The sequence below is a fragment of the Dasypus novemcinctus genome, chromosome 21 (genome assembly GCF_030445035.2).
Source record: "Dasypus novemcinctus isolate mDasNov1 chromosome 21, mDasNov1.1.hap2, whole genome shotgun sequence".
In the NCBI taxonomy this organism is placed as follows: Eukaryota; Metazoa; Chordata; class Mammalia; order Cingulata; family Dasypodidae; genus Dasypus; species Dasypus novemcinctus.
The window spans coordinates 6,837,295-6,859,995 of record NC_080693.1 but is presented as its reverse complement, the minus strand read 5'-3'; the positions used below and the strand labels follow the sequence as shown (position 1 = coordinate 6,859,995).

The 22,701-nt window shown below is 39.9% G+C and overlaps 1 long non-coding RNA gene and 1 other non-coding gene across 2 annotated transcripts in view; one reads left to right on the top strand and one right to left on the bottom strand.

Moving 5' to 3' along the window:
* LOC131274934 (uncharacterized) overlaps nucleotides 1-22,701 on the bottom strand; it is a 681,981-nt gene that overhangs the window by 107,983 nt on the left and 551,297 nt on the right. The window lies entirely within an intron of this gene.
* Nucleotides 6,070-6,172, top strand: LOC111759384 (small nucleolar RNA U13). Its single transcript, XR_002793382.1, has one exon. It is a non-coding gene; the product is annotated as a small nucleolar RNA U13 (small nucleolar RNA).

The window sequence follows — 22,701 nt, the reverse complement described above, 5'->3', positions numbered from 1 at the left end:
TCAGGTGTGTGTCCAGATGACTCTGGCCTCTGTATTCAGCAGTCTGGCCTACTCAGGACTCCACACTGGCAACACATTCCAGTTGCCCTTCTGTCAGTCCAACGTGGTCCATCAGTTCTTCTGTGACATCCCCCCTTTACTGAAACTCTCCTGCTCTGACACCTTAAACAATGAAATTTTAATTTTCATCTCTTCAGTGGTGATTGCTGGTGGCTGCTTTGCCTTCATCATCATGTCTTATTATCGCATATTTTCTACTGTGCTTAAGTTCCCAACCAAGGGCAAGCGAGGGAAGGCTTTTTCTACCTGTGTCCCTCACATCCTCGTGGTGACCGTCTTTCTCAGCTCAGGTGCTGCTGTGTATTTGAAGCCAACCTCCAGCTCACCCACAATTCAAGATATGCTCTCTTCTGTGTTCTATTCTATAGTCCCTCCTTTCTTGAATCCTATAATCTATAGTCTTAGAAACAAGCAGATAAAGGAGGCTGTAAAGAGAGTTATGCGGAGAAAGCTTTATTCAGGGAAAAGATAGCATAATTGTTTGAAACTGAATTTTTCAATCATGAAAAAAAAAAACAATTCTCAGACTAATGTTCCAAGGAATTCCTGTTCACCTGTGATTCATTAGTACTGCCCCTTGAAGACAAAGAGGGGTTACTTAAAACTTAATCTTGGTCCTGTACTGATTTTTTGCTGTTGTTGTTCCAGCCAAATTAACAGCATGTAGGAGAAAAGCAAAATTTCACAGTGACCTAATACTTTGTAAACCTTGAAACTGTAGTAGGGAGTGCAGGAGAGAGACAGGCACAGCCAACATTAAACACAAAAGGAAGTCAGGTGTTTGCTTTTCTAAATAATATTTACATATTTTTTTAATAGAGAAGTTGTACGCTTACAAAACAATCATGCACAATGTCAAGATCATCTGGGTTCTGCAGGCAGTAATTTCTGCAGTGGTGACAATGCTTCATATCTCAGGTACAGATGACAATAGGAGGCAGGTGTGGAAACACTGAAGTGGAGGGGAATATTCCTAATGACAACAGCTGGTTTGATTTTATTCTGTTTGCTTGTTTCTCTATCCAAGTGCCCAGTGACAAAATAGGAAAGTTGGTCAGAGGAAATTATGCCAGAAAGTCAGCAACTCCCTTCTTTGAGGACATGCCTTAAACCTCCCTGCTTTGTACATTTTTTTTTGCCATTGTATCAAAAAGCAATCTATAATAAATTCTAAAAGTCTTTCTATATGTTCACCTCCCATGCTAAGAAAAGTAGGTCTTTCCCTCCCAGTCTTTATGCTTTCCTGTTTATCTTTGACTTTTTTCAAAACACTGTTTAAAAATAAATCTCCACTCTAACCTAACCAGGGCTTATACAACCATTGATGGAAAATCACAAAGGGATCTAATAGATAATCAGAAATCAAGTGAAGAAAACTGTCCTTCAAAAATCAGGGAGAGTTCAAAATCTTCACAAAGAAAAATTGGTAGAATATGTTACCAAAAGACCAGAAATACAAGATATACTAAAGGGAGTGCTGCAGACTGAAAGGAAAAATAAGGGTGAGAGATTTGGAGAAGAGAGTAGAAATGAAGATTATTAGGAAGGGTAAATGAAATGGTAAGAAGACAGGAAATAGAATGATACAGCAACAGAGAGCTGAAGGAGCAAATGTATGAAATAAGTAATTCCTTAACAGTAATAACATTGAATGTTAATGGCATAAACTCCCCAATTAAAAGACATAGTCTGATAGAATAGATTAAAAAATATATAAGCCATCTCTATGTTGTCTACAGAAGACTCACCTCAGATGTAAAGACACAACCAGGTTAAAAGTGAAAGGATGGGAAAACATTCCATGCAGATAGAAACAGAAAAAGAGCTGGAGTAGTGATACTAATATTGGATGAAATAGATTTAAAATGTAGCAGAAATCTCCCAGTTTTTTAAAAAGTAACTTCTATTTAAGACCACCAAGATATCCAGGCATGCTTTGCTCTTAGCAGCAAAGGGCTGCACCAAGGACTTGAATGGATGATGTCATGACTTAAGATTAGATGACCTCTACTGACCTCCTCTTGTACTTTGTATAAACAAAGTACTGGATTTTACCTGAAATCTGTAAAAACTACTAGTTTAGATATATTTATAATAAAATGATTTAAACTTTTTCAATAACAAGAAAAATTAAGGCCACTCATTTGAAAACAAAGATGAAGTCTCACCTTCCAATTTGATTTCTTGTTAGCTTCTTTCAAAGTTAAGGTGTTAAAGCTGTGACTGATACTTTTCTCATAGTGAACCCTCTCAGGACATTGTGTGGCCTGTGGTAAGTATAAAGGGGAGGAAGACATTGTTAACTTGAAGAACTTTACTATCAGTATAAACCACCGTAGTTGAATGTTCTCTTCTTATTCCAAGTCAAAATAAAAATCAGCACAGATACTCAGTTTCCAGTATTTTAAAGTGTAATGTTACTTATGAAAAGTATTTTGAGTATGTATAGTGTATATACCTGAAGTTCAAGTTTATGGCTTTGATTTACGTTCTAAAGAAAAGTAATGAGTAACACAAAAATTTGTAATATCCTTAGTTTAACCATGTAATACAAGTACTAGCACTCCTGTTAAGGGTCACTTTGTACTTTTCCCCTTAGGCTCTCTGTATTGTACTAACCAAATGCAAAAATCACTGGGCTGCTCTTAACAACAACAACAACAAAAATAGGAAGGGAAAGAAGAAAGGAAGGGAGGGAGGGAGGGAGGAAGGAAGGAAGGAAGGGAAAGAAAGAGGAAAACAGTTGGACATTATGTTAATATTTTTTGCTATTACAAACCTTGCTCTATAAATAATCTTGCTTTATGCAAGAATGCAGAGTCTCCAGGGCACACAGCCAGAACTAAAATTACTGAGTCTAGAGTAGCATCAAAGTGGTAGTGCCTATTTACACTCCCACCAAAAGTGCATGGGAGTTCCTGTTCACAACCTCTACAATACTTGCTACCATCCAATTTACTAATTTTTGGATAATCTGATGGTTGCAAAATGGTGTTTCATTGTGGCTTTAGTTTGTATTTCTTTATTACTAACGAGGATGGGTACATTTTCACATATTTATGAGCTACTCTCATTTAGTATAATGTGAAATAACTTGTTCAAGTCTTTTACCCATTTTTCTGTGTTTTGGGGCATTTTTGCATGTGTAATTTTCTTTTTAATTTTTAGGTGTACTTTATATATTCTGTATACTAATCCTTTGCCAGCTTTATGTATTGAAAATAATTTCTCCAAGTCAGGAGCTTGCATTTTCCTCCTTCCTTTTGGTATATTTTGATGATCAGAAATTCTTAGTTATATTATCAACCATTTCCTTTTTGAGGTTTGTTAAGGAATCATTCTCTACCCCCAAATTATAAATACATTCTCCCTTGTTAGCTCTCAAAAAAAAAAAAAAAAAAAAGCGATACCAGAGGAATCGTGGGAAGATAGCATCAGAATAACCAGCAGAGCTCAATACTCTCACAAAAACAATGGTGAAAGAGGCAAAATCCACCCAAGTGACCTGCTTTGCGGGTCAGCAGATCGGAACTGTGCTACACAATTCCATGAGGGTGAGGGACTGCAAGACCAAGAAGTCAAAACAACAAAGTGAGTTGCCAAGGCCCTGCAGTGACCAAGAAGGGCTCCCCCCCCCCCCACCCCCAAGTTATTAAGCTGTGGTAAAACCCCTGGCCCACTGCAGCCAACTGAAAGGGGAATGGAAACCTTTCTCCCTGTTGACTGTTTCAAGGGAAAATGGAGAGGGGAGTTGAAATGCTTTTCTTCAGTTAATTTGGCCAGCAGAGCCTGATTTGAAACTCAGCTCTAGAGATTCAACACAGGCACTCAGGAAAGCAGGCAGAAACGCCTCTGGGGAGGAATGCACTGACAAGCACCATCTGCTGGCTAGTCTAGAAATAGCATGGACAAAAACTGATCTGTTCTCTCTGTGTCCTACCCCTAGGAGAAGTTCTGTGCCTAATCAGTGTGTCCCTGGCCCGATTTTGATAACTTAAGCTGTGTAAATTTAAAGACTTAGAATAAGTTGAACCAAATATCAAAGAGAGCTGTGAAAAAAATTAGGCAAGAGAGAGAAATTTGCCATGAGAATAAATTCACCAAGATATTCAGAGGCTTAGACATCAGCAAAAAAATTACCATAATGGAATGAAGCTGGAAATCAATGATGGATGGAAAAAGGGAAAATTTATAAATATATGGAGATTAAACAACACACTCTTAAATAATCAGTGGGACAAGAAGAAATTGCAAGAGATTTAAGCAAATATCTTGAGACAAATGCAAATGAGAACACAACATATCAACAGCAATGGCACACTGCAAAGACAGAGCTGAGAGTGAAATTTATAGTCCTCAATGCTTACATTAAAAATGAAGAAGAAGATAAAATGGATAATCTAACTGCACACCTGGAGGAACTAGCAAAAGAATAGCAAACTAAGCCCAAACCAAGCCAAAAGAAAGAAATAGTAAATCTCAGAGCAGAAATAAATGAAATTGAGAACAAGGAAAAAAAACAATAGAATCAACAAAAGCAAAAGTTGATTCTTTGAGAAGATCCACCAAATCGACAAATCCTTAGCTAGACTGACAAAGAAAAAAAGACAGAAGTCACAAGTAAATAAAATCAGAAATGAGAGGGGGGACATTACCACTGATTCCACAGAAATAAGAGAGATCATAAAAGGATACTATGAACAACTGAATGCCAAAAAACTAGAAAATGTGGACAAGATGGACCAATTCCTAGAAACACACTCACCATCTACACTGACCCTAAAAGAAATAGAAGACTTCAACAAACCAATCACAAGTAAAGATATTGAAACAGTCTTCAAAAATCTAAAAATGAAATGCCTGGGGCCAGATGGCTTCACAGGTGAATCCTACCAATCATTCAAAGACAATCTAGTTCCAATCTTGCTCAAGCTCTTCCAAAAAATTAAACAGGAAACAACACTACCAAACTCATTCTATGAAGCCAACATCAACAAATAACAAAACCAGATAAAGATACTACAAAAAAAGAAAATTACAGACCAATAGCTCTAATGAATACGGATGCGAAAATCCTCAACATACTTGCAAACAGAATCCAAACGCACATTAAAAGAAATATACAGGAAGTGGACTTGGCCCAACGGATAGAGCGTCCACCTACCACATGGGAGGTCCACAGTTCAAACCCTGGGCCTCCTTGACTGGCGTGGAGCTGGCCCATGCGCAGTGCTGATGCACGCAAGGAGTGCCCTGCCACACAGGGGTGTCCCCCGCATAGGGGAGCCCCACACACAAGGAGTGCATCCCAAAAAGAGAGCCCACCCAGCACGAAAGAAAGTGCAGCCTGCCCAAGAATGGCACCACACACACACAGAGCTGACACAGCAAGATGACGCAACAAAAAGAAACACAGATTCCTGGTGCTGCTTATAAGGAGAGAAGTGGTCACAGAAGAACACACAGCGAAAGGGCACAGAGAGCAGACAACTGGGGGAGGGGGAAAAGAGGAAAGAAATAAATAAAATAAATAAATCTTTAAAAATAAATCACTAAAAAAAAAGAAATATACACCACAATCAAGTGGGTTTTATCCCAGTTATGCAAGGGTGTTTCAACACAAGAAAATCAATTAGTGTAAAAAACCACATTGATAAACTGCAGAAGAAAATTCACATGATCTTTTCCATTGATGCAGAAAAGGCACTTGACAAAATACAGCTCCCTCTCTTGATTAAAAACAAAAAACATAAAAACACTCCAAAAGATAGGAATAGAAAGAAGTTTTCTAAATATGGTCAAGTGCATATATGAAAAACCTACAGCTAGCAGAGTACTCAATGGTGAAAGACTGAAAGCTTTCCTGCTGAGATCAGGAACAAGCAAGGATACCCACTGTCATGACTGTTATTCAATATTGTACTAGAAGTTCTAGTTACAGTAATTAGGATAGATATGAAATTTAAAAATAAAATAAAATAAAAAAGAAATAAAAGGTACCCAAAGAAGATCCTTTTGTGGTTCATGAGATGATGAATGGATCTTCACACATTTGTGTGAGATGTGCCTCTCTCAAATCTTGTTATGATGTTGGCACATTATGTGCCTGACCTGGGGGAAAAAAGCATACAAATAAGAAAGGAAGTACTAAACTTTCACTCTTCACTGATGATATAATCCTATATCTAAAATCTCCTGAAAAATCCACAACAAAGCTTCTAGAAAAAATAGACAATTTCAGGAAAGTAGAAGAATACAAGATTAACACACACAAATCAATAGCATTTTTATACAATACTGATGTGCAATCTGAGGTGGAAATAAGAAAAAAATCCATTTATATTATAATAGCAAGTAAAACAATCAAATATTTAGGAATAAACTTAACTAAGAACATAAAGGACCTACATTCAGAAAACTACAAAACATTTCTAAAAGAAAACTGCAGAAACTTAAATGGAAGGACAGTCCTCTTATACAGAGTGGAAGACTAAATATATTAATATGCCAATTCTACCCAAACTGATTTACAGATTCAATGAAATCCCAATAAAAATTCCAACAGCCTTTTTTACAGAAGTAGAAAAAACAATTACCAAATTTATTTGGAAGGGTAAGGAACTCTATATTCATGTGACCCGGCAATGCCATTATTAGGTATACACCCAGGAGAACTGAGAGCAGAAACACGAGCAGACATCTGCACATGTTCATAGCAGCATTATTCACAATGGGCAAAAGATAGAAAAACCCAGACATTCCTCAACTGATGACTGATAAACAGATTGTGGTTTATATACATGATGGAACATTATGCAGTGGTAAAAAGAAGTCATGAAATATATGACAACATGGGTGAACCTGGAGGATGTTATGTTGAGTGAAGCAAGCCAGACGCAAAAGGACAAATACTGTGATATTGTCTATAGTGAAATAAATACATTGTGTAAACTCATGGATTTAATAATTAGAATATAGGTCACTAGAAAATAGAATGAAGATAGAATGGAAAGCTGAGATTTGATTTGTGTGCAGATTTGGTAAAAATGTTGTCTGTAAATCTCTGGAAATGAATAGAAATGGTGAAAGCATATCACGGTGTTTGTAACTAGTAGTGCTATTGTGTGGGTATGACAGTGGTTGAAAGGCAAAATAAGGTCATGCATATTACTAGGAGGGAGAGAAGATGGCAAAATAGTAAAAGGAAATGGATGAAGCCAGATATACCTACAGTGATTCTGAGGTTCCATTACATTTTCCAGGGGCAGTATTATATAACCTTAGGAAGAAGCTGTACTGACAACAGCGGAGTTTTTCAGAAAGGAAATGAATGAAGCCAAAGTAGTGAATAAAATTTAAAAGGAAATATAGGACTTCCATTTCTAATCAGGATGTAGAAATCTTCTATGACCATTTCCTCAATCTAACCAATTTTTAAAAGCTGTAAATCTACAATAGGATAATTTTTCTTGAGCCTACCAGAAAAATGAGGTTGTAAAAAGTCTAAGAAATCATATTCCACAGAGGGACAAGCCACTCTAAAAGGAGATGGAGCAAATGCAGTCTCACCTTAGACAGAGCATAGGAGAAAATGTGGTCACTGTACAAGATTGGAAAAATACAGATATTTTACAGAATTGTTAAAGCCAAATTTGAGCTATAGTGCTGATTGTGAAAAACTGAGCCCTAGATTTAAGGGCTTTGCATTCACCCTCAATATCGTCCCTGCAGGTCTTAGGTCAAGTGCTCATGAAGATGAGGGGCAGGTTGGAAGACCTTCAGACAAGGTCACTGTGCAACCCATGAAATACCCACTATCCTCCTCCTTTCTTATGAAATGAGTAACTGCTATGGCTTTACAAGTAGAGCTTTATTTAGACTTTGGTCTGATGAAAGGTATACAAATCTGCAATACACAATCATAGAATTGCTCCTGCGTACTGATAGCACGATTCCAACTCTTCTTGGAGCAGCTTGTCCCTCCGTGCAATATGAGTTCTTAGAATATTACAAACTCGTCTTTCTTGTAGGCTCAACTGAATACCAAATTTTGCTTCCTTTTTTCTTCTCCCTGGTTACCCAACCAAAGCTGAAATCGTGTACTACGATCTTTCTAAAACCCTCTTAATTAGAAACTGCATGCTTTCACATGGCATGTGCTCTTCCTTGCTGCAATAAGTAATAATATAAAATTGTCCACCACAGGTGTTCCTGGGTCTTTGGCTAAAGAGCACTGACAATTACCAGGTTAAAAGATCTAGCTGAGAGGATAAACAACATTAATTGATACAAGAGAATTTGCTACATAAGGATGTAATCTATAAGGTACTGTCCAATGAATTACTAGAGAATAAGTTTTAAAAAGTACACACACAACATAAGACAAAAATATTGTATCAACGAGACACTGAGTATATTCACTAAAGATGAAGATGTAATCGTGAACTTACTGATAAGCCAATAGGAAAAAAACAAACATAAAGACAAATGTTAAAAAAAAAAACATGGGGGAAAAACTGTCTGAGAACTATGGTAAAATATCACACTGTTTCATATACATATATATAGTTAGTGTACTATGTAAGAACAGAAAGGGAGTGCATCCGAAGAAATGTTTAAGAAGATAATGACCATAAATTTTCTGGATATAAGGAAAGACATCAAACCTTAGGACTATGAATGTTAAAAATGCCTAGGAAGGTGAAAAACAGCAAGTCAACCAACAAATGAAACACATATAGACTTTTTGGTCTTACAACTGAAAAATAAGAAAAATAGAAAATGATGGAAGTCAGACGATAGTACATACCACATTCCGAAAACAACCACCCATGAGAATTAGAACAGACACCATCAATACTGATTCAAGCCAGAAAAAAATGGTTTCAAGTACTGAAAGGTAATAACTGTCATTATAAGATTCAATATCAACTTAATATCTTTTAAACATAAAAATAAAATTAAAAGTTTCCACTAAAATTAACACACACATACAGAAAAATATATACCCAGGAGATTTGTGCTTCAAGAATTTCCAGGTATGAAAAGAAATGATAACAGAAGAAACCTTGGATCTACTCAAAGAAATAATACCATATATATATATATAACTGAAGATAAATATATCCAATACTGGATGTTTAAAAATTTAATTGCTTTAAAATAATTGTCTACGGGAAATTCCATTGGTTCATTTGAGGCTTGAGTCACATATAAAGGTTAAATGGGAAAGATGAATTGTTTCTCTGCTACTCCAAGGTTAATAATCCCTAAGGCAACTACTGTGAAAAGAGAAGACAAATTTCCCCATAAATATTAAAAGGAGGGTAATAAAATTTTATAAATATTTTATTGCTGTTAACTTTTATAATTTAGATGAAATATACAATTTTTAAGATATTCACACCAAAACATAATTAACTAAAACAGGTGCATACCTTTTAATTGTAATTAAAATAATTGAATTTTTCCTAAAACATAATCTACATGGAAAAAATTATTTTCCTAATGTGAAAAACTCATGTTTCCCTCAGACTGTGGAATGTGGACACAGTGTTATGTGAAATCTCTACATATGTTGGGAAGAGGACAACACCTTGTCAGATAGTAGAGCAACAACATAGAAAAACCTGGGGACCAGGGCTACCTCATGGAAATGAACTGCCCACAAACCCTAGTAAGCAAAATCTGCATTATTATGTCTAAGAATGGTACTTTCCCCACTGTTGAGCCACTCTGTTTCTGAAACCCTTTATTTTTTTCTATTTATTTTTAATTTTATTTTATTTTGTAAAGATGATTTAGATGACATTAATGTTTCATTGAAAATATTGGGGATTCCCTTATACTCCATCCCTGCCCCTCCCCCCACTTTTCCACATTAACAATATCTTTCATTAGTGTGGTACATTTTGTTATAATTGATCAGCACATATTGAAGCGTTACTACTAACCAAGGTCTATAGTTTACATTATTGTTTACAATTTGTATTTCACAATTTTGTAGGTTTTGACAAAATGTATACTGGCCCGTATCTATTATTGCAATATCATGCCAAACAATTCAAATGTCCCCAAAATGCCCCATGTTACACCTATTCTTCCCTCTCCCTCCCCTCAGAACTATGGCACCCACAGCCTTGATAGCAAAGCTGAAACCCTTTCATACACTAGGACATAGGATGATGCATACATGTTTGAAAAGATTTAGCTGGTTTTCCAACATCATACTGTCTTCTCTCAGCATCTGTACAGAATGTCTGTCAGCAAAATACCCCTGAAACAAACACAGTTTGGTAATTTTTGGAAAAAACATAATAACGCAATGGATTATATTTCAATGCTGACAGGAATTGTATACTTTTGTAGAAAAACTGTCATACTATAGAAGGATGATGAAGAATATGGACTCCACAGTCTCTCTGGGTTCAAAGGTGAGCTTGCCCTTTATACACTGTTGACTACCCGCGGTCCAGTTCTTCATCTCTCCGTGCCCCAGTTCTATCCTCGGTAAAATGCAGCCCTTCAAGTGCATTTATTGGGTCACTCTTCTAGGTCATGGGGATACAGGTCAGGAATGAACCTGATTGGCAATAATCTTGTTCTCAGAAAGTTCTCATAGTGGAGGAAAATGGAGAGGAAATAAAAGGAATAAGCAAAATATAAAATATTATTTGGGTTTACTGCTATGAAAAAGAAATTTGTCAAGGATTAGGGAAGGAGAAGATGTGATTTTAAATAGTGTGGTGAGGCATGGTCTTAGGAGGAAAGAACGAAAAAAGATCCAGTTACCTGGGCAAAGCAAATTTCAGGAAGATTAAAAAATGGAAAAAGTCCGGCCATCATCAGGACTAATGAGTGTAGGGAAGGAGAAGTGTGAGAGGTCAGTGTGGCCACACCAAAGAGAGCACAACAGACACAAAGATGAAGGACACATTCAGAAAACCGAGGAGGAGAGGCAAGTTCCCATTAGCCCTGAAGGCTCTTACAGTGTTTTGATTTTTTACCCATTTTGGAAGTCATGTAGGTTTTGTGAAGCAAAGTGACAAGATCCAAATTACATTTAAGAGTAATAGTCTAGCCATACATTCAGATTAGACTCAGGAGGGGTAAGGCAGAAAACAGAGGCCATCTAGCAGGCTTCAACTGTAAAGATGGAGATGATGGGGCTTTTGCCCAGGGCCATAGCAGAGGAGGTGTAGAGAAATAGCACTCTCCAAATATATTCTGTGCAGAGAAGCAATGATACTATGAAGCCCTGGTAGTGAGGTGTGTGACATAGAGAAAATTAGGGGGTTATTCTTAAGAGTTTCTTGAACATGTAGGAGGATGCCTTTCCATTTTCCTGAACAAGTAGGAGATTTTTCAAGAACCTACATGAAAGCTATCTTGAGAAGGTTATCTATGTTAATTATATACCTAAAGTCATTTCATAATTGTCTAGCACTCAGTAGGTACTCAGTAAATATAAGCCATTTTCACCATTACTATATAATAGCAATCATTTGCAAATAAAAACTAATGTTCATGTTTTGTCTTGCTTTATTTCAGACTTATTTAACATTATTTAAGAGTCCAACTTTTACAACTCATATAATTTTGACATACCACCAGGAATAAAATCAGTCTTAAAAAAAATACCTCAAACCAGGTAGCCGACTTGACCCAGTGGTTAGGGCGTCCGTCTACCACATGGGAGGTCCGAGGTTCAAACCCTGGGCCTCCTTGACCCCTGTGGAGCTGGCCCATGCGCAATGCTGATGCACGCAAGGAGTGCCCTGCCACGCAGGGGTGTCTGCCGCGTAGGGGAGCCCCACGTGCAAGGAGTGCAACCCGTAAGGAGAGCAGCCCAGCGTGAAAGAAAGTACAGCCTGTGCAGGAATGGTGCCACACACACGGAGAGCTCACACAACAAGATGACGCAACAAAAAGAAACAGATTTCCGTGCTGCTGACAACAACAGAAGCAGACAAAGACAGAGAGAACAGAGGGGGGTGGGGGATAAATAAATAAATCTTTAAAAAAACAAAAACAAAACCTCAAACCAAATCTTACATAAAATACGATATGCAAGGAAATACATGGGGATAGCAGGTACCTGCAAATGCTCTAGTGTTTTCATATTTCCCAAAGTTCACATTACATTTATTTAATAACAACATAAACCCTTTCTAAAATATGAAAGGAAAGGATATTCTGTATTTGTTAGCAGTTAAAACTTAAGGACTCGCGCCGGGACCATGGCCCTGGGAGCGGGTCTACCTTGAGCCCCCAGCGGAGGCGCAGCCCAGGAGCACCCTCTGGGGAGAGGCCGCCCCCTGAGCTTCCTGGGGGCGAGGGCCCCGCACGGCGCCGCCCGCGTCCACGCGTTCCAGCTCCGGCTCCGGCTCCGTCCTGGACTAGTGTTGGTCGCCTGCCAAGCGACGTGGAGCCGGGACCCGCGCGGCGTCATTGGGCTTGGAGACGCTCTTTGCGCCGCGGCAGGTGAAGGTCCCGCGCTGGGCGGGAGGCGGGAGGCCGAGGCCGCGCCCAAGGTCGCGGGGCTGCAGTGAGCACGAGGCGCCTTCCTGCCGGGCCTGCCAGCCCCGTGGCCGCCTGGGCAGCCACCACCGCCCCCGCTGTCGCGCCCGCCTCGGTCCCCACCAGGAGCCCTGCCAGCCCCTGGTGAAGAAGGACGCCCCCCCCCGGCCCCGCGTCACCCCACAGCCTCTGCCTGCGGTCCCCAGCCCGTTCCCGCTCCCCACCCTCGGCCAGCTCACGCACCACGGCCCGCGGGCCTCGGCAGGAGCAGCGGCGCCGGCCTCGGCCTCTGGAAGCGCGCGGCCCTGTCCTCGTACACGCCTGGCCCCGCGGGCCCTACGCGGCTCCAGCCTCTACCTGGCACGTGGCGCTCGGCTCCCAGCCCCGCACCAGCACCACGCGGCACCACGGGGCGTGCTCGCCGCCCCCCAGCACTGCCCCCGCCCCTGCGCTCCCCGCCAACCGCGGGCTCATCGCAGGAGCCCCAGCCCGGGCCAGCCTGCTGCTCTCCTCCACCAGCAGCCACCCCTGCCAGCAATCTCGGGGATTCTGAGCCATCTCGAGGTGCTCGGTACACGCGTGTTCTGGTCCAGAGCGGAGCGGCCCGCGGCCTCCTGCACCCAGGGCTCTGCTGCAGGCAGAGTTCCACCAGCACAGCACCCACACCAGCACACACCAACACACACACCAACACTCACCAACACACCAGCACACGCTAGCACACACCAACACACACACCAGCACACACTAGCACACACCAGCACACACCAGCACACACCAACACACACCAGCACACACCAGCACACTAGCACACTCACCAGCACCCATACCAACACACACCAGCACACACCAGCACCCACCAACACCCACCAGCACCCACTAGCACACTCACCAGCACACACTAGCACACACCAGCACACACCAGCACACTAGCACACTCACCAGCACACACCAGCACCCATACCAACACACACCAGCACACACCAGCACCCACCAACACCCACCAGCACCCACTAGCACACTCACCAGCACACACTAGCACACACCAGCACACTCACCAGAACACATTCGCCCCTTTCCCCGCTGGGCTTCCCCAAGGCCGCCTGCTCGCCCGCGCATCCCGCCTTTGACAAGGGCGCTCCCAAGCTCTTCAGCCCCTACTTCCCACATTCCAACTTCCTACCTCCGGCCTTCCCAGGGAGCGCCCCCTGCTCCCACACCCAGGACCCTTCGGGTCCCTGCAGGGCGCGTTCCAGCCCAGGATGCCAAACCCAATCGAGATGACGGGCGGCCCAGTGCCCTTCACCTTCTTCTGCAGAAAAGTTCCTGGAGTGCCAGACCCTATCCGAGGGCAGCCGGGAAAGCAGGGAAGTGGTGCGCGGTCCCCGTGCTCAGCTTGGCAGCTCCACCCCTCCAGCAGGTCAGGCAGTTGCAGCTGGACCCCCAGAGGCTGGAGGGGCGCACGAAGCTGGACCCGTTCAGCCGGCCCCTCCCCCTCCCCCCTCCCCGCCCCGGGCGTGTCTGCTGGATTCCGCAGCCCCCGGGATCTCACCTGGTCGCTCTTTTCCAGCACAGGTCCCGCCCGTCCTGTCACCCACCCGTTCCCACCCTCAGCCCATCACAGCCCCTTCCTGCTCACCGGCCACCTGGCACCTCTGAGGGCCCCGGGAACCTGGGGGGCAGCCCTTCGAGGCCTGGGCAGCAACGCGCTCCTGCCGGGGCGCAGCGTCCTCACCCACCAGGAGGCGGCCTCGCTGCACGGCCTGTCCAGCCCCCCACCGCCCCCTACGAGCCCCGCGAGCGCGCCACCGCGACCCCGAGGGGCTCGACCGCAGCCCCGAGCGCAGCGGGAGGCGCCCCGCGCACGGCGCTCAGCCCTTCCCGCGCCGCGGCCCCGGGACTGCCGTGCGCGACCCCTCCCCGTGCTGCCGCGAGCCGCGCTCCGCCCGCCGGGGGCGCCAGGTGAGCCCCCATTCCTCCCCGGCTCGGGACTGCCTCCTCCAGCCCGCGGCCCGCGGGGCTCCCCGGCACGCAAGCCCGCGAGGTGGAGACGCGGTAGTCCCGGGACCCCTGGCGCGGGTTCAAAGCCTGGTACAGACCCTCTGACTGGTGCCCCGCTGTGAGTTTTTGTCACGTAAGTTCGCCGAAGCTCAGCAAACTTCCTCAGTCCTGAGGGCGTTTCCCAGCGAGTGCCGGGAATTGGACAGACCGCGTTTCTGGAGGCGATTTCTTGTTTTCTGAGCCCAAGGAGAAGTGGTTGGGGAAAAAATATTGTAATAAATACTGTAGGAGTTTAAATAAAAGTCAAATAATTGGAAAATGAAGAGAACACAGTTTCTTTAAAAATTTTTGAATAGCAGAAAAAATTAAATCTGCAATTCCAGATAATATAGAGGAATTTTTAAATGGAAATTTTTATCAAACTATCTGACTAAAATGGGATGTCAGAAAACTTGGAATCATTGTCCGTTCTTAGGTTTATACATTATCTTTATTAATTTTGTAAACGAGCATAGAAATTAACTGAATAATTTCTTTCTAAAGACTATAATAAATTTGTAGAAATCAGAAGAAATGAAATATTTTTAAAATTATACTGAAATTAAACAAAGAAATATTAATTACTGAATTTTGTTGACACTTCACGGAATGGTAGGATTTTCAAATGTTTAACAGGTAGACACAAAAGAGAGATTACTGCATGCTAATATTAACCACATGTATTTACAAAAAGTTCAGGGGTTAAAGTTTTTGCACTTATGTACCATGAAAACATTAGTTTCACAATTTTAAATAAGAAAGATTTTGCCAAATATTTTAGGGATGAGTGGAAATCAAAAGTTGCAAATACCAAAAGAAAAAGTTTTATGTAAATATGTAATATATGATGTGGGCTATGGGTGGGAGGCTCTTTGTCTCTTCAGAGATAACCTAAGCGCTCTGACTTGTGGGTGTGACAGTAAGAGGCTGCAGTCCTGCCCTTGCTAACAATGGCAAGGACTCCAGTCCCAGGAAACAGTTTAACAATGCAAGGTCTATAAACTTTAAGTATTTAGGGGAAATGCAAACTAAATATGCTAAAAGCTTACCTAGAATGTCTGAAGTCCATGCTAAAAGCTTACCTAGGATGTGGAAGATATATATGCTAATTGAAGCCTATTGAGAACTGAAACAAAGGGACCATTTGGCCTTTGCTCTCTGTATAAAAGGGATTCAAAAATCTTGTTCCAGGCTCGGGATTGAAACAGAAAGCTCCCGAGTCCGGCCGTCAATAAACCATTTTTCCTTCTCAAAATCATTCCTGAGTCCTGGCCTCTCTATACACAAATAATTGAACTTCTCTCAAATATTACAACATTTATACATACACATATATGACTAGTCTAGAAGCCCATGAATAAAACTTGCAGAAATGGTTGGTATATGTCTATGTTCTTTAAAATTTTTCAATATTTTCCAAATTTTCTTAAATGTTCACACATACTATTTTCTATAACTTAATTCTATCACAATATTTTACTTTGTTCCAAAAGGCAAATATGAAAATTCTGTTCTTTCTTTTAATCCACTTGTTTTATGAATAAGATAAGCCAAAAGTATTTATAAAAGATCAGTTAATATTATTATTAAAAAAATCACTGGGTATTCAAAATTTTGCAAGAATGTAATTATTATGATGATAGTGACCAGAATTTAGTAATACTGGGTAAAATTTTTAAATTCAACACCTGATTTATCCTTTATGATATCTCTATGGATTTAAAATTATCCATAGAGTTATTTACAAACTGATTTATTTAGAAAAACTTAAAATTAAAGCACAGGTTTAACTTATTTCTTGGGTCTCAATTACTATGCTAATTTCTAAAAACATATTCTTGGAAATGTTCCAGATTGTGTGTGGTCAAGTAGAAGATGATTCAACAGAAATGTGAACTAATTAAAGGGCACTATTGTATTTAAACAGAGATCAAGTAAATAACCAAGTAGGAAAGAATGAAAAGGTGAGCTCAGACATTCAGCATCATTGACATTTCAATTGCCTGGAGCCCCTCTCTCTTCTTTATGACTAATGAGAGCACTTTTCACCTCTTTGTTCCTATATCTTTAAATGAGTGGATTAGCATAAAACACCTAGACCACTTGATCCATTTCCAAGAAGTTGGGCTTTTTTGGTTTTAAATAAAAATCCTGGTGTCTTAAAAAATGGTGTCTACCAGGAGATGGGAGGTACAAGTATAGAAAGTTTTGTGCTTTCCTGAATTAGAATTAAATTTCAGAATAGAAGACAGAATGGACCTGTAGAACACACAGATTGTGAAAATGGAAACCATTGTTTTTGAGCCCATGGGAATGATCATCATGATTTCAGTGTAAATAGTATCAGTGCAGACCAGGGCTAAAATTGGGGTTAAGTCACAGAAAACGTGATATATTACATTGCATTTGCAGAAATGCAGACGTTCATGCAAAGAATATTGACCAAAGAGTCTATAAAACCAGTCACACAGGACCCAGTGATGAGGGTGCAGCACAGTCTCTTCTACATAAGCACTGGATAGTGAAAAGGATGGCAGATATCTATACAGCTGTCATAGGTCATTGAGGAGAGGAGAAAAAATTCAGTGACAGCCAAGAAAAAAAGACATTTGTGTGAAGCAGCTCATGAATCAAGTAAACTTGTTAGAGGTCAGTAAGGTCTCTTAGGTTTTAGGTGAGATGAATTGAGTAACTGAGGTCAAGGAATGAAGAGGTGATTCAGGAAAAAGTACATGGGAGTGTGAGGTCAAAGACTCGGGCAAATTATCAATATCATGCCTTCATTCCTGGAGAGAGTAATCAGCTACATCAGGAGAAATGACATAAAGAGGACCCTTTCACCCCTGGATACCTTCAGAGTGTTTCAATCCCATAAGGATGAAGTCAGGCACATTTGCGTATTCCTAAATCCCACAGCATTCAACTCTTCTAAAGTGTTGAGAAATCAGAGGTGGTACTAGCATAAATGTCTTCAAAACTGTTTTTGTGTATATGAATGAAGGACTAAAAAAAATAGTTTAGTGAATCTTTAGCAATTGGTTATAAAAAGTATTTCACAAAATATGGTAGAAAAATCTTTGACTGCAATATATGTATATGTGTATGTATATTTGGATAGTATGTAATAGAAACCCACATATATTGCATAATTAGAATGAACTTGACACTATATTTGTTGATATTGTGGAATGGCTTAATTTTGTTCTTTGGTGTTATCTTACAATTTTGTACTTTGACTCCCAGGAAGACTGTAGCATATGAGTACACATAAGCAATCTTACCATCTTCACATAATTTGTCCTCATGGATATCTCAAGCTCTCAGGAGCTGCAAGTTGTACAAGGTTTGCTGTTCTTAGTGATTTATCTAGGAGCATTGATTGGGAATCTTCTAACAATTACTGTCATTGTGATCAACCTACATCTATACTCACAAATGTACACCTTTATTGGCAACTTATCCCTCATAGATCTTTGCTGCATTTCAGTTGTTGTTCCAAAGTTGATTATGAATTCTCTGACAAATGATAAGTCAATTTCTCTCACAGCATGTGCTTGTCAGATTTTCCTGTTTATCTTCTTTGGATCCGTGGAGCTGGCCTTCCTTGTGGTGATGTCCTTTGATTGCTATGTAGCCAGTTGCCACCCTCTGCACTATGGGCTCACCATCACCCCACACCTGTGCACACAGGCAGCTGGTGGCTCACAGGCAAGTGGATTGGTCTACTCTGCTATCCACACAGGCAACATGTTCAGGTGTCCTTTCACGGAGTCCAAAGTGATCCATCAATATTTCTGTGATGTGCCTCAAATTTTAAGAATCTCGTGCTCAGATGTTCTGTTTTCTGAGTCTGTCATCTTAGCTTTAAATATAGGTGTGGGTTTAATATGTTTTGCTTTATTGATTATGTCATATATTAATATATTCTCAATGGTGCTTAGCATGAACTCTGTGGAAGCCCGTAATAAAATCTTATCAACCTGTACCCCACAATTGGCAATTCTACTTATATTTACAATTTCTGGAATTATTGCTACCATAGGCCCCATTGCAGAGAAACCTTCTCTTAAAAACCTATTTTCAGCCATGTTCTACACCATGGTGCCCCCACTTGTAAACCCCCTTATCTATACTATAGTCTGTGGAACAGAGAGATGAACACTGCTCTAGGCAGAATGTTCCACAGATATTTTAAATTCCCTAGCAGGGTTTTCCTTAAATAAAAATACTTAAGCACAAAATTGGAATGAACTTTGCTTTATATTTGATATGTTTAAAAATTTGAATCTTTTTCTGTAAAATATCTAAAGTTTTCTTGCCTGTATATATCTTGTTAATATGTTATAGTAAGCTATGTATTTCTGCACCATACTTTTTCTTACTCAGTTCTATATTGGTGTAATTCACATATTCATCTTGAAAAGGCTTTCAATTTTGTCAAAATATTTTGGAAAATTATTATGACAATTAGGTCTAAATGCAAAGTATAGCATAAGAAAACCGTGCCTTCTATATCAAAACCTAAGTAGATGCCTATGCTTTTTAAGAAATTTCATGGTACTTGATAGTAACTGTTACTCTGTAAGAAAATTTTGATTGTTTGGAGTTAGAGAGGCATTCTTTTTAAATTGATCTCCTTGCATTCACTCATACATGTGCCTGGTTTAAGTAATAAAGTGAATAGTACTAAGAGAAAACTAGGGAATTGAGGATATGGTAAGGATATAGTACTGGGATATACAGTAAGGGCAGAACCCATGAGTAGTTCTTTGCCTCATTCAAATGGGAGACTTTAACAGAGAATATAGATGTCAAGATTTAGGTTTTTTCTTTAGCTCTGTATGAAAAAATGTGCACTGCACTTGTTTCATTCAAGTTTTCTACATAATGAAAAACAGGATTCATTAGTGATAGAATGTAATGAGATACAGCAATAAAGGTTGCAATAAAGATTGCAGAGCTCCAATCTTGCTAATACACACTTTCCAAAAGTAAGATATTGATATAGCCTGTGCATAAATTAAAAATTGTTTCCAAGTGTACCTAGTCCCCAGTTTGGCCAAATAAGTGATATAGGCCCTACAGTCTTTGAATGTTCAGAAAGGATGTGAGACTGAATGTGTACTCAGGGTCGCCTCCAGACGGGATGTGGAAGATAGGCTAATCCAAGCTGGCTTGGATGTGGAGAATATGTAACTCACCTGGAGGAAATAACCTAACTGATGCTAAGATCAAACACTGAAGAACCTAACCAAAGGTCTGTTTGCATACCATCACCGTTAGTCTCCCTAATCCTATATCCTCTGTATAAAAGGGTCTGAAAAAGGCTATTCGGGGTTCGGTTTTTATTAGGACAAGAGTCCGCCGAGCCCAGCCAGTCAAAATAAACCGACTTCCTTCTCGGTACTCTCGTGTCCTGGCCTTCGATACCGCACACACCTGATTTCTCTACAACAATATAAAATTATACCCTGGAGATTTAAAGAGTTTTATTTTTCTGTTTCTTAAAGGAATAGTCAGACTTCATATAGTTTAAGAACTATTTTAAATTTTTAAAAATTTTTTAGTTATTTAAGACCTTTTTATTTATCTATTATACAGCAGAAAATAAACTATAACTTGGGAATATGATTAGATGGAATGTGTTAATTTTAAAGAATTTCCTAGAAATTTCAATAGTACCAATATTATTCTCTGCTTCATATGTAACCATCCTTCTATCTTTAAATGCCACTTTACCCAGAAACCCTCATCTCAGTAGCCAACAAATAGAAATATTTGTTTCTTATTCATAATATATGTCCTGTGTGTTTTGCCTGTATTAATCATTAATTTTTTTTTTTTTGGTTTTTTACTCTTTCCAAATCATTAACTTTATTACAGTGTCCTTTAAGTGGTTTTTATTATCAGATGTTTTAATACTCCCTATAAGAGGCTGGTGCTCCAGTATCTCTTTGATATAAAGCTTGAAGATGTAACAAGCTGAGACAAAATAAAAGACAAAGGAAGGGAAGAATGTGAATGTAGGAGAATGATTATTTTTACCATAAACTGTTTGTTTTTCCATTCCTGGGTAGAAGCTGTACAATCAGCTTTGGTTCCAGAGTAAAGAGTTGGAGTTGTAGCTAACATGCAATGAGTATTGATCATGACTTAGAACTAATTCTACACTGTGCATTGAGTATTCACTCAAGTATAACAAAGCCTAAGTATATTGTTACAACATCACACAATTTTCTAAACTTGTATCAATTTTATCAGCAATGATTGAGAGTTTTCTTTGCTCAAATTATGAAAAATGCCTTACATTGTCAGATATTTGACATTTTTCTCTTGTGCTAAACATGTACATACACAGGCACACACTCATAAATACCTAATGTTGATTTTAAATTATAATAAACTTCTATGGTATTATTGAAATCCTCCTCTGTGTAATTCCTATTTACATGATGTGTGATAGATAAATTCACTTGTTACTTATAATTTTGTACTCATCAATATCCTTTGAGGAAAAGAAATTCTCAACTCTAATATAACAAATTTAATCACTATTTTTGTTATGGCTTGTGTTTTATTTCTTGTTTAAAAACTCTTTACCAAGTTTCTTAGTCTCTGAAATAATTGCAGTTTTGACTACATATTTTGTCCTTTATCTTAATTTATATCTTTTTAATGGTTAGATGTATGAGTCCTATTTCAGTTTTTCCAATGGGATTATCCAACTTACAAGCAACACTAATTGAAAAGTATTTATTGTTATTGTATTCCACACATTATCCCTGTCATTTATTAAGTGCTTGTATAAGAGTTGGTCTGTAGTTGTGCCCTTTATTGTTACAATGGTATCTCATTTTATTTCTGAACTCAGATCACATAAATTCAAATGAATTTAACAAGAAATTTATTTGGGAAAGATTTAAAATTAAAAACTATATTTTAATTATGACGTGAAATGTTTCAAGAAAAGCTCATGGAAATGGTTGAGTTTACAATGTGTAATTTTTTTAAAGATTGATTGATTGATTGATTGATTGATTTCTCTCCTCTCCCCTCCCTGGTTATCTGTTCTGTGTCTATTTGCTGCGTCTTCTTCTTTGTCCACTTCTGTTGTTGTCAGTGGCATGGGAATCTGTGTTTCTTTTTTTGTTGCATCATCTTGTTGTGTCAGCTCTCCATGTGTGCAGCACCATTCTTGGGCATGCTGCACTTTCTTTCACGCTGAGTGGTTCTCCTTATGGGGTGCAGTGCTTGTGCGTGGAGCTCCCCTACATGGGGGACAACCCTGCATGGCATGGCACTCCTTGTGCGCATCAGCACTGCGCATGGGCCAGCTCCACATGGGTCAAGGAGGCCCGGGGTTTTGAACTGCAGCCCTCTCATGTGGTAGATGGACGCCCTAACCACTGGGTCAAGTCTGCTTCCCACAACGTACTTTTATAATGTATACTTTTCTTTGAAAAATGAGAGACAATGCCTGGGGGAAATAATCTTGTCAGACTGGTATGTATACATTAGACTTATGATAGTACTAATTTATTGGATAGGATTAACAGTTTAGGGTGATAGAAGACCAAGTGAAATACTTTTCTTGGACTATGAGTGTCCACAGAAGAGTTTAATCAAAGTGATAGGTGTTTTGTATGATTTATTTCCCCACAGTGAAAAATGTGCAATTTTGAGGGTGTCAAGACCTAAGAGAGAGCTAACCTGAGAGACTTCTGAGCTGAGTGGAACAGGAACTGACCTGAGATGCCAGTTATCAAATGTTACAGATTACAAAATCAAATACAACATGGAAGTAAACAGTGAACACTTTAATCACTTACTGTGATAAAATAAGAGCAAAAAGCAAAAAAAGATTGCTTTCTCCATTACTCCATGGATTGGTACCACCAGGAGAGTGTCTATTGGATGAGCACTGCCATGAGTATCTCTCATTGTTGAGGGTTCCCCCAAAGAAAAGGCTCTGAAGTTTTATGGACCCAGAAATCCTGGACAGTGTTAGAGTGAAAGGGGAGAAGAATGATGCCTCATAGTGGAAGAGTGCGTAGTGTACTGAGGAGTAGAAAAAGTGAAGTC